The 13,128-nt window shown below is 49.0% G+C and overlaps 1 protein-coding gene across 4 annotated transcripts in view; it reads left to right on the forward strand.

Annotated features, from left to right (window-relative positions):
* GTF2H1 (general transcription factor IIH subunit 1) overlaps window positions 1–13,128 on the forward strand; it is a 488,969-nt gene that overhangs the window by 272,230 nt on the left and 203,611 nt on the right. The gene's annotated exons all lie outside the window — the stretch shown is intronic.

Below are 13,128 nucleotides of genomic sequence, written 5' to 3' on the forward strand. Positions count from 1 at the left end.
AAATTGCACTGATGCAATTCTATTAAGGAATGCCGTGGTGTCTTTGAGATGGGCAGGGATGTCTTCAATGAAAGGTTTCAAAAAGAAGTCCATATACTTGGCTACTGGTAAGTTGACAGGGGGATTTTTTCCTCTTGTCTTCAACATTTAAACCGACGGCTAATCTATCAATCAGGGTTTTATAAAGTGTGGCTACTCGCCTGTGAGGGTCTCAAGGCGCTGAAGGGGGTTGCTAATCCGTCTGGGTGTGGAGGTTCAGTCAAAGAGCCAGGTCTTGAGGTCCTTCCTTAACTGGGTCAACTACGGGGTTGCCTGAGGTGGAGGGGTAGGGTGTTCCAGGTCATGGTGGCGAAGTATGTGAAGGATCTTCCTCCGGTTCTGGTCTTGTGGATCCGTTTGATGGAGGCCAAGGCGAGTTGGGCAGAATGGAGTTGTCTGGCGGGTGTGTGGAAAGAGAGGTGTTTCAGATAATCTCGTCCTGTTGTGTAAGGCCTTGTAGGCATATGTGATGAGCTTGAAGGGGATTTTCTTGTTGATGGGGAGCCAGTGGAGTTGTAGTACGTGTTGTGGCGTAGCTGCGGCGGGGGATGTTTAGGACCAGTCTGGATGCCGCGTTGTGGATGTGCTGTCGTTTCCTGATCTGTTTCTGGATGATGCTTGCATAGAGTGCATTGCTGTAGTCTAGTCTACTGGTGATGAGTGCGTGGGTGACCCCCTTTCTGGATTCTGTGGGGAGCCATCTGAATGTCTTTCCAAGCAGGCAGTGTGTGGGGAAACTGGATGGGATACTGCTTTGATTTGGAGGTTCATTGAGAGCGACGAGTCTATTGTGATGCCGTGGTTGCATGCATGGCCCGTAGGGGTGGTAGGAATTCCTAATATGGTGGGCCACCAGGAGTCATCCCTGGCTGAGGAGGTGGGTCCAAGGATGAGTACTTCAGTCTTGTCTGAGTTGAGCTTGAGGCAGCTGTTTTTCATCCAGGTATCAACTGTCTTCATTCCGTTGTGATCGTTGATTCCTGCGGCTGTGGGTTCGTCGGTGAGTGAGATAATCAGCTGGGTGTCGTCGGCGTAGATGACCATGTTGAGTCAGTGGCTTCTGACGATGGCTGCGAGTGTGCGGCTCATGAAAGAGCCATGGGGCACTCTGCAGCTGATCTCTGTAGCTTCTGAGAGGAACGGGGGGTAGAATGCCTCGCTGTGTTCGGCCGGTCAGGAAGGAGTGGATCAAGTGCAGTGCCTTGCCGTGTATGGCGGTGTCGTGGAATCTCATGATTAGGGTGCAATGGGAGACCGTGTTGAAAAGGTCGAGAGCTCCAGTAGGATGAGGGCTGTGGATTCACCCCAGTCGAGGAAGGAGCGGATGTCTGTGGCGCGAAGAGTATAGTCTTGGTGCTCTGGTTGCTTTGGAAACTGGATTGTGAGGTGTGCAGGGTGTGGTTCACTTCGATAAAGTCTGAGAGTTGTGAATTGATGGTCTTCTCGACCACCCTTTGCGTGTTTCCAGTCCTCGGCAAAGGTGGTGGTTTCGATGGAGCAGTTGATTGTGCGCAAAGCTGGGGGGCGATGGAGGCTGCTGCTGTGTGCAAGATGTGGTACGGACAAGAATCCGTTAGAGCTCCTGAGTGGATGCTCTTCATGGTCTTGAGTGTGTAGTCTGTGGTAAGTGGAGTCCAGTTGAGCACGATTTGTTTGGGTGTGACGTTGTTGCGTGTGGTGGTTGTGGTCACAGTGGCAAGGTCTTGAGTGTTGAAGCTGTCCTAGATCTGCCTAACCTTGTGGTGTAAGAAGGTGCCAAATTTGTTGCAGAGGTCTTGAGTGGTTGTGACGTCTGTGGTCTCGCTGTTGGGCCGAACTCCTTGACGAAGGCGAAGAGATCTTTGCTGTTTGTGTTGGTGTTTATTCTGTCCTGGAGGTCTGTTTTCTTTGTGGTTTTGAGGAGGAGGTGTGCTTTGACAGCGAGTTTGAAGGTTGCGTGGGTTTACGGGGTTTTGTTGTTTCTCCATCTCTTCTCGAGTCGTCGGCAGGTGCATCTGGACTCATGGAGGGCAGGAGTGAACCAGCTGGCTTTCTTTAAGTGTTGCTTGCCTGGTGTCTTCTTGAGGGGTTCCAGTGTTCCGGCGCAGTTATAGATCCATTGGTGAAGGGTGTGAGCTGCAGTGTTGGTGTGAAAGTCAATTAGCCGTTCTTCGGTGGCCTTATTCCAGGTGCGACGGGGGAGCAATAAGGCAGGTGGTGTACAGTGGGCATGGTGAAGGCGAGATGTATGCAGTGGTGGTCGGTCCATAGGAGTTAGGTGGTGTGGCTGTAGGTGATGTTTACGCTGGTGGTGAGTCGAACGCGTGTCCGGCTGTGTGGATCGGTGCCATTACTATCTGCTTGAGTCCAATGTTTGCGAGGTTCTTGTGTGGGGATGCCGTTTTCTCGTCACTTGGGTTGTCCAGGTGTAAGTTTAAGTCCCAGAGTAGAAATCCTGGGGCGCGATGGCTCTGTGATGGGCGGCAGGGGCCGGGGGGGGCCTGTAGACGAGGGTGCTGCAGAGGGAGGTTTTGGGGTTGGTCTGGATCTGGACATGGAGGTGTTCTATGGTTGTCATTGTCATTTGAGTGTGTGCTCAGTTGGAGGATGTTCAAGTGTACGATAGGGATGCCTCCTCCTGGGCGGTCTGCGCATTCATTGCGGGTGATTTTGTAGCCATCTGGGATGGCGAGGTCCGGTCCAGAACTTGGGTTGGTCTAGGTTCCTGTGAAGAAGACTATTTCGGGAGAGACTGTGTTGAGGCAGTTCCAGATTTCTGTGGTTTGTTTGTGGAGGGCGCAGATGGGCTTTCCTTTGATGCGCCAATGGCGCAGCCACACAGCGGCCGCCGTGGATTGGTGCTGTGGTGGTAGATGGACAGCGGGGAGGCAAGAAAACACTGGACGAATCACTGGAGGGGCCGGGCTGTGGGGGATCGCAGGGGCGACGAAGGAGCAAAACAAAACAGGAAAAAGAAAAAAAGGCAGAAGCAGGAGAAATAGAAGGAGAAGGAGACAGAATAGCAGTCAAGCAGCAGAGCAGTGACGCTCTACCACTAGACCACTAGGGATGAGGTGCAGGCAGGAGCCTGTGGGTTGAGAAGGGCCTTGAACTCCTGACCAAGGGTCAGCAGCAGCTACCAGACTGAGCTGTGCAGTGAAAGGAGCAAGTCCACCAAAAGGTTAGTGGACTGCACTTTCACCTCACACTGGCCGCCATTAAGAAGTGCTGTGGCTTGTGGGTGCTAGTCAGCTGAGAGGCGGGAAAACCCGGGAAGGGTCACTGGAGAGGTGCAGGCTTTGGGGGGGATCACAGTGGGAGGGGTGACACAGCAAAAAACTGGAAAATAGAAAAGCAAAAATTGCAGAAGCAGGATAGATTTAAAGCGAGAGAGAAGCAGAAGGAGACAGAAGGGCAGTCAAGCAGCAGAAGAGTGACGTTTTACCAAGTTATTATCTCTGGCATCAATGAAGCAGCCACCAATGGATGGATCTCAAAGAATGAAGCTGATTTTTTTTAGTGACAACTTCTACAGGGATTCCTTATTCCTACATCCTCCCAAAGATCCACAAGAACATACACCCTCCACCAGGCAGACAGATAGTATCCAGGATCAGATCTCTTCTTGATCCCCTGAGTCAATTCTGTGACCATTATTTACAACCCTTGGAACAGAATACTCCATCCTTCCTAAAGGACACCAAGGACACACTGTCTCATCAACGACTTGTTGAATCCTCAGATGATCACTTTCCTTTTCATCCTCGATGTAGAGGCCCTTTATACCAAGATGCCACAGTTGGGCCGTTGATACCATCCTCAGGACCATCACGACCCCTTCATCTGCTCAAGTGTACTTCATCATAGAGCAGGGTTCTTCAATCTGTGGGGCGCCATCCCAGGGGGGGGTGCGGTGCCATCCCAGGGGGGGGGGGGGGGGCGCGGCGCCATCCCAGGGGGGGCGCGGGCTCCACTTCGATCTTCCCTTTGTGCCCGTTTCTTTGTCTGGGTGATTCTCCCAGGAGGGGGCCAATTCACGGAGTCGACAGCTTCGGCTGTGGTGCGAGGCAGGGGTCTCCTCTGCTAAAAACGAAAGCAAACAAACAGACACGCTTTCAGTTTTAGCAGAGGAGACCCCTTGCCTCCCACTGCAGCTGAAGCTGTCAGCTCTGTGAATTAACCCACTCCTGAGAGAGTTAGCTCTTCCCAGAAGGGAGAGTATGTTTCGCAGAGGTTTTGAGGCACGGGCAGGGTGGGCTCTGGTCCAGGGCCCCAGCCTTTCAAGGGGGGTGGGAGTGAGGGGGAGTTGGGGGGGGCGGGAGTCCTTCAGTTATTTTGGGAAGGGAGGGAGAGGTTGCAATCTGGGTTTGGGCCATGAATCAGGACAGTGGGCTCTGGTCTGCGGTCCTCAACTCATGAGGATCTTTGTGTGGGCACCCGGTGTTCAGGGATGTTGGTCTGCAGATTCGAATTTGAATCATAAAAGGTGTGAGGGTGGAGTGGTGGATGTATGGGTGGGGGGTGGATGGATGAGTGAGGGGATGGATGGTGAGTGAAGGGGTGAATGGATGGTGGGAGGGAGGATGGATGCATGAGTGGAGGGATGGATGGGAGTGGATGATGTGTGTATGATTGGAAGGGTAGATGGATGGGTGGAGGGGTGGATGGATCAGTGAAATGGTGGATGGAGCGATGGGGGGGTGAATGGTGGGCGAGTCGGTGGGTGGATTTATTTATTTGATTTGTAAAGCGCTACAGCTACCCAAAAAGGGTTTCCCGGCGCTGGTAGAGAGATTGAGTGCGGAAAAAGGAGGGGACGGAGATAATAGCCAGGACAGGATTACTGGTTGAACAGCCAGGTTTTCAGAGATCTACGGAAAGTACCAAGATTAGTTTCAGTGCGCATTTTTAAGGGGAGGGAATTCCATAACTTAGGACCTAGGTAGGAAAAGGACCTGCCTCCCATTCTGGAAAGCCGGACCTTAGGCACATTAAAAAGGCCCTGAGAAAAAGATCTCAGATGCCGAGTGGGAAGATAGACATGAACTAGGGATTTTAAGTATCTAAGGGCAGAACCAAATTTTATCTTATGCATGAAGCAGAGAGTCTTAAATTTTACTCTGCTCTCAATTTTAAGCCAATGCAAGTTTTTTAGATGTTCCGACATGTGTTCTCTTCTGTGGCACTTGTGTAACAGACGGGCCGCGGCATATTGTACACGCTGCAGTCGTTTCATTACAGCTTGGGTTGCCCCGAGATAAAGGACATTCCCGTAGTCAAGCCTAGAGGTGATTAGGGCGTTGACTACAGATTTTTTGGTGTCTTCCGGGAGCATCCATATAATCTTACGGAGCCATCTCAGGATTACAAAACACATGGCAGTAAGTTTCCCGACTTGAGGCTGCATTGTAAGTCCTTTGTCGATAGTTATGCCTAGGTTCCGGACTTGGTCACATGGGATGGGGAGAGGACCCATGCTGGATGGCCAGTGGGAGGCGTTCCATAGATCACGGCTGGGGCCAAAGATTAGAACCTCTGTCTTTTCTCCATTGAGCTTCAACAGATTGGTCCGCATCCAGGTAGCGATTTTGACAAGGCCAGATTTCAGGGGGGAAGGAGAGTCTTTGTTTGTACTGGACAGAGAGAAAATTATTTGCGAATCGTCAGCGTAACTAAACATGGTTAGGCCTTCATTTTCCGCGATACGGGCAAGAGGGGCCACGTATAAGTTAAAAAGAAGGGGGCTTAACACAGAGCCCTGGGGGACACCAAAAGGGGACTGATAGACACCAGAGGTGCCTATGTTGGAGTTAATTTGAAAAGAGCGCTGATCTAAAAAAGAGGTTAGCCACTCGAGAGCAGTTCCCCTTATGCCAACATTAAAAAGGGAGTCGAGCAGGATACTGTGTGAGATGGTATCAAATGCTGCACTGAGATCAAGTAATATCAGTGCAGCAGTGAGTCCCTTGTCAACTAGGCTCCGCAGATGTTCTGTGACCCCCAGCAAGGTAGTCTCGGTTGAGTAACCGGGTCGGAAGCCCGACTGAGAGGAATGGAAGATGTCATTTATCTCTAAGTAATGGGCCAGATGGTTATGAACATGTTTTTCCAAAAGTTTGGAAAATGCAGGTAATAAAGAGATCGGGCGAAAGTTACCCAGAACTTTCGGGTCAGCCGTAGGTTTCTTCAACAAAGGTGTGACCTTAGCATGTTTCCATGATATAGGGACAGTGGCAGAGACGAGGGACTGGTTTAAGATTTTACAAATTAAAGACAAATGCCTAGTGTCAATTTTCTTAAGTATTGACACAGGGAGAGGATCTACCGGGGAGCCCGATTTTAGTTTCCTAACAATTTCTTGTAGATTTTTAATAGTAATTTCAGGCCAGCAAATTAGAGGGAGATGTGTTTGCTCAGATTGTGTTTGCTGATTTTTATTGGCAATATTATTATTTGTTTCTTCCGACTGCTGCTTAGAAATATCGTCATAGATTCTTTCAATTTTGTTTGTGAAAAACTGAGCCAGTTCATCACATTGAACATTGTTCAAAGAGGGAGGTTCAGCAGTAGACTTGGATCCTGCCAATTCTTTAACTAAGTTAAATAATGTCTTTGATTTGTTTGATGCAGCTGAAATAGTCTGGGTGACATAGGCTGCACGAGCTGCAGCACACTCCCTATGATATTGCTTGAGTTCCTTTTTGTAGGTTTCCCCAGAAATATGAGAGTAGTCTTTTCTCCAGAGACGCTCGTAGCGTTTACATTTGGATTTAGCTGCCTTTAGTGTGTCATTAAACCAAGGTGCTGGGGTGTTATGAGGTTTAATTCTCTTTTTATTAAGCGGCAGGCAGATGTCAATGGCTCCCAGGAGCCACCTGTCCGTTGAAGCAGCTATGGCCTCCATGTTAGTTTCATCACTCAGAAGATCCTCAGGGACAGAGTCTAACGCTGAATTCAGTAGAGTCAGATTAAGTTTCTTCCAGTTTCTGTGACCATAGAGGGATGATATGTAGGGAGGGGACGAGGTATCTCCACCAGGGATAGTAAAATATGTGAGAAAGTGATCTGACCATTGAAGGGGTAAGGCAGGAAGGCATTGGATCTGAGGAAGATTGCCAAATATAGGATCAAGTAAGTGGCCATCTCGATGGGTGGCCCCCTGATTATGAAGCAAAATATGCATGGCCGCCAAATCATTGATCAGATTATTGGCAGCCACATTTTGAGGGTCGTTTAAATGAATATTTAGGTCACCTATAATCAGGAAGGTGCTAGTGTCAATCAGAAGAGAGCCTACTAAGTCAGAGAACTGAGATGTCCAAGTTGTTGCTGAACCGGGTGGGCGGTATACCAGTAAGCCAGTTAATGTAAATGTAGGAAGTAGTGTGAGTTTAAAACAAGCTATCTCACAGGCATTCAAGGATAGGGGTTCAAGATAGCATTGATAAGAATTTTTATAAATGATAGCTATTCCTCCCCCTGATCGCTTAGGCCTGTCAAGTCTGAGTATAACATAGTTTGGGGGAAGTGCTTGTGCAACATCCGGACCAGAACTGTCATTCAACCATGTCTCTGTAAGAAACAGAGCATCCAGAGTGTTATCTATGAGAAGGTCGTGAATATTCATTTTATGTTTGCAGAGTGAGCGGCAGTTTAAACTTGCAAACTTCCAAGTCTGCTTATTGACATTGCTAAGCATAGTCTGTTTACATAACTGAGGCGCATCCAGTTTATAGTAACATGTGGGGCATATAGCAATATTAAGGCGTTCGTTTTGAGAGACAGTACAGTTCCCATTTTCTTGTTTTCGAAGCGCGTGCAATGCCAGTGAGGAATATGTTATAAGTTTCTTAGTACAAAGGCCAGAGGTCTGTGGCCCTTGGCCCGGTTGGGCACGGACGGGCACAGACGGGCTCGCCTTTGGCGTGCCTTCGGCGCGCCGCCGGCGCGCCCGCTGCGCCGTCGGAAGGTGTTACACATTTATAGCCAGAGGAGGAGGGCGGGAGGCAGCCAGCAACTAGAGCGCTCGGTCTGCCTTCCCCCCCAAGATGGCGCCCGTTCCTGACTTGCACCAGCCCTAAGATCGGCTCGGCGAGGAAATGCAGGAAAGAGGTAGGGCGAGCTGAGATGCAAATATGCAGTCAGCAGAAGACACAGAAGTATTTTGCAAATTAAAAGTGGGCATTCAAATATTAAAAACAATCTCAACACATTTTAAAATTCCTATAAAGCAAGTATCTCTGCTTAGGTCGTTTTTCAATTTCAGAGTCACAGCCCCGGTTTTCGCCACCCAGGGTGCCTTCACACACACACAATTCAATCAGTGTGAGCGCGAGAAAAGGAAACTCCTAAATAGTGTGGGAGGGCGGGAGGCAGCCAGCAACTAGAGCGCTCGGTCTGCCTTCCCCCCCCAAGATGGCGCCCGTTCCTGACTTGCACCAGCCCTAAGATCGGCTCGGCGAGGAAATGCAGGAAAGAGGTAGGGCGAGCTGAGATGCAAATATGCAGTCAGCAGAAGACACAGAAGTATTTTGCAAATTAAAAGTGGGCATTCAAATATTAAAAACAATCTCAACACATTTTAAAATTCCTATAAAGCAAGTATCTCTGCTTAGGTCGTTTTTCAATTTCAGAGTCACAGCCCCGGTTTTCGCCACCCAGGGTGCCTTCACACACACACAATTCAATCAGTGTGAGCGCGAGAAAAGGAAACTCCTAAATAGTGTGGGAGGGCGGGAGGCAGCCAGCAACTAGAGCGCTCGGTCTGCCTTCCCCCCCAAGATGGCGCCCGTTCCTGACTTGCACCAGCCCTAAGATCGGCTCGGCGAGGAAATGCAGGAAAGAGGTAGGGCGAGCTGAGATGCAAATATGCAGTCAGCAGAAGACACAGAAGTATTTTGCAAATTAAAAGTGGGCATTCAAATATTAAAAACAATCTCAACACATTTTAAAATTCCTATAAAGCAAGTATCTCTGCTTAGGTCGTTTTTCGGCGGATGGATGAGAGAGGTGATGGATGGATGGATTGATGTATTGATGGGTGAAGGGATGAATGGATGGATGGATGGATGGATGAGTGAAGGGGTGGATGTGGGGATGGATGGATGGGTGATTGAGGTGGGTGGATGGACGGGGGAATGGATGGAGGAGTGAAGGGGTGGATGAGTGGTCAATGGATGGGTGGATGAGTGGGTGGATGGGTGAAGGGTGGATGGAGGGATGGGTGGCTGGGTGAGGGGGGAATGGAGAGAGGGGGAGGATGGATGGATGGATGGATGGGTGAGTGATGACATGGATGAATGATTGGCAGAGTGGATGGGCAGGTGTGTGCATGGATGGGTGAGGAGAGGAGCATGGAGATGGATGGGTCAGAGAGTGCATGCATGAGTGGGGGGGGTGGAGAGCGGGTGGATGGATGAGTGGGGGGTTGAGTGGGTGGACGGATGAGTGACTGGGTGGATGGATGAGTGGGTGGGGGGCTGGCTGGATGAGTGAGAGGGTAGGTGGTTGGATGGATGAGTGGATGGATGGATGGATGAGTGGATGGATGGATGGATGGATGGATGGATGGGTGGAGGAGTGGATGGGTGGAGGAGTGGATGGGTGGAGGAGTGGATGGGTGGATGGGTGGAGGGGTGGATGGATGAGTGGAGGAGTGGATGGATGAGTGGAGGAGTGGATGGATGAGTGGGAGGATAGCTTGGGTGAATGGTTGGATGGATGAGTGGGTGAATGGATGGGTGGAAGAGTGGATGGATGGAAGAGTGGATGGATTGGTGAGGGGATAGATTGGGTGAAGGGATGGATGGATAATGGATGGATGGGTGAGGGGGTGGATGGGGGGATGGAGAGGTGAGATGATTAATAGAAGGTGGATGGGTTTGCAATTGGTTGAAGGGGTTTGGATGTGGATGTGGATGGGGCTCAGATGGAGGGACGGAATGAATGGTGGGGGAGTTGGTGGATGACAAGGTGTACATGATGGATGGGGATGGTTGTGATGACTGCCTTTGCTTTCTTGGTGCCATGAGAGCTGTGGTTCAGAGTGGAAGGTATTTGAATTGTTTGGCTGCTCCCTTGCCTATGTGTTACTGTTCTGTATTCTATGTGTGCTCATGTGTGGGATCTATGCATCATGCGTGTGAAATTTTGCGTGACGTCCAGCTGCTACTTGAATGCGGGCCCCCATGGACAAGGTCGGGTTCCATGTTTTGGGTTCCACTTGGTGAAGCACCCATGGTGTGTTCCCTATAGTGGGTTCATCACGGCGGTCCTCCCTTTGGTTCACTTGTGCATGGTGCTTTACATCCTACAATGTATTTGTTTATTTGTTGGGGAGTTTGTGAGATTGGGTTCTCAGCACTTGCGGTGTTGAAGACTAGGTACCGTTTAGAACTGGATGTGGAGCACAGCCTGAGGATGGCAGTGGCAGGGATTCACCCACAGATTGAGAGTCTAGGTGTGGCTGGGTACCGGCACTCCTGTCACATTCATGTTGGTGGTGTTGTTGTTGATCTGTGTCCTGTGTAAGGCAGGGCATCCTAGTGAGGAGAATTTGCGCACATTTTGTCTTGGAGGATTGTGTATTGAGCGGTCTGGTACGCCTCTGTCGTTTCGTCACACCCACTCACAGGCCTGCAGTTTGCTAGGCACTCTTGTTGTGTTGAGCATTGTTTGCCGGATATGGCCCATGGTGTGCGCGTGGCAGTCGATCATGTGGTGTGCCGGATTCCCGAGGTTTCTGTCAGGTGGTGGGGGGGCCCAACACCTGGGGGAATTCAGCTGGGGGGCTCAACCTGGAAAAGTTTGAAGACCTCTGTCATAGAGTGTGCAAGTATTGCCCTGAAAAACATTTTTTTCCAGTATAAAAAACAACTGTATCACCAAATATATGGGACCTCTATGGGCAGCACATTTGCGCCCAGCCTGGCATGCCTCTATATGTCCCACTCTGAATTCACTCATGTGTTCTCCGCCACCAACCCCTACCAGACTGACATCAAATGGAAATGCTACACTGATTACATCCTGGTTTTTTGGGGAGATACAGAAGAAAGATATCAAGAATCTCACCTCTGGATTAACTCAATGGATCTATGCCTGAACTTCCCCCTCTCAAAATCCAAGGAGGGAATCCCTTTCCTTGACCTCCTTATTTCCTTCGATCATGAAGTACTCAAAACCAGAACCTTCAAGAAAAAGACAGACTTCAATAGCCTCCTCCCCTTCAATAGCCATCACCCAAAAGCTTTGTGAAAATTTACCCTATGAACAAAGTTTGCACTTAAGGAGGAAGTGCAGTAACCTGACTGACTACGACCAACAAGCTAACTATTTTAGCAAAAACCTCAAGGCCCGACACTATCCCACCAAAATAATCAGAAACGTGAATAAGAGAGCAAGCAAAAAGCCACTGCGAAGCCTTATTGTAAACTTTTTACCCCGATTTTTAACAAAATTAAGATCATCATCTTAAAACATTGGTAGAGTGTCAACACAGAGGAGCTGAACTTGGAACACCATAGATTCTCCTTCAAGAGAACACAATATCTCAGGGACCACCTAATACATACAATATCTCTCCTCCAGATGGCAACACAATAAACTACGTTATGGAACTTACCAGCAGTGAAAGTCCACTACTAATGCAGTAGCTGCAGTGCCTGTGCTTCCACACGTCACACAAAAAGCTTAGAGATGGGCAATTTGAAATGGATACAGAAACGCACAAACTGAAATACGAAAAACTACGTTAATCTCATTACACGTCCATGCAACCTACACTCTGTAGGCATGAACACAAGATCAATCAAAACCAGGATCAGTGAGCACAAAAGCAATATTCACTGCAGCGCTACTAAAATGTGCGACCACTACATTGAATTCCAACATACCACTGACCATTTGACATGGACCATTTTGGAGGCCAATCCAACCTGGATTACCACTACCCATTTCAAAAAGAACGTTTGGTATTCCGCTTTCGCACACATAGCCATGGCCTGAGTGATGGTATAACCTGGATTGAACTAAAATAGCACTTTTCATTCAGGTATATCATCTCAATACTCTGTCTCTCTCAACCTACTATTGGTAATCGTCTACCCACTCTGTGTATCACTTTCTATTCTACACAGCGAAATTTCCTTCTTAAATCTACAAGGTTGAAAGCTCATCCCCTTTGTGGATATTACCATTGCAATATTAAAGCCCCTTTCTAATCCTACACCCATGACAAATCTGGGCCACATGTCCTGATTCTATACCCCATAACAATATGCAGTCCAATCGAAGCCATATACTAGGTTTCCCCTCTTTTTCCAGGATATCCTCCCCATTACCATATGGTGACTATCCTTTAGCTTTGTTCTTTACACCTCTGGCTCTACACAACTGCTTTTTGACTGTCATGTACAACTTTATTTACAAACCGCCATCGAGCATGTACTGTATTTACAAACGTACTAAGCTTGCCGAACTTGGAACGCTATTCACAATTTGTCATTAACTCCATCTACGAACCGTCTGAGTTGTGTACAACTCCGCCTACAAACTCCCATAGGCTCTATAGGCCTCATTTCTACATACACTTGCATGCTTTTTACCGGCAGTTAATTTAGTTCCAAGATGGCGGCCGCTGTCAGCACACACAGGCTTGTCTTTCACCGCTCCAAGATTACGGTAAAGCACCACAAGACTGCAGCCTGGCTCCCGGTGACTTTGGCAGTCCCTCCTGCTGCTGGGCACTAAAATGCTGGGGGGAGGGCATCACTCGAACATCAATCTACAAGCATACGAGAGATCGGGTAGGAGCAGCAGCTTTTGCATTTTGCCACAATCGAGAGTGCATTTCTGGCTTTCACAATGCGAGATCTTCAAGCTGCACGTTGGGCATACCAGTAACTGTGCTATTTTATAATACAGATCGTTACGGAATGCACCCTCTCCTTTGACTCATGGGGACTATTCTCTGTGTCCCATAGGAAAGAGGTCCCTACATTTCCTCCCTGCTCCTGCTCCACTGTCCCCAGTGCGTGGCTCCTTGGTTAGAGGCGGCAGACCCAGAAGCAGAGGTCGGCCTGGAACCAGGGTTCAATTCCCGACGCAGCA

Source organism: Lissotriton vulgaris, chromosome 2_1 (assembly GCF_964263255.1).
Source record: "Lissotriton vulgaris chromosome 2_1, aLisVul1.2, whole genome shotgun sequence".
Classification (NCBI taxonomy): domain Eukaryota; kingdom Metazoa; phylum Chordata; class Amphibia; order Caudata; family Salamandridae; genus Lissotriton; species Lissotriton vulgaris.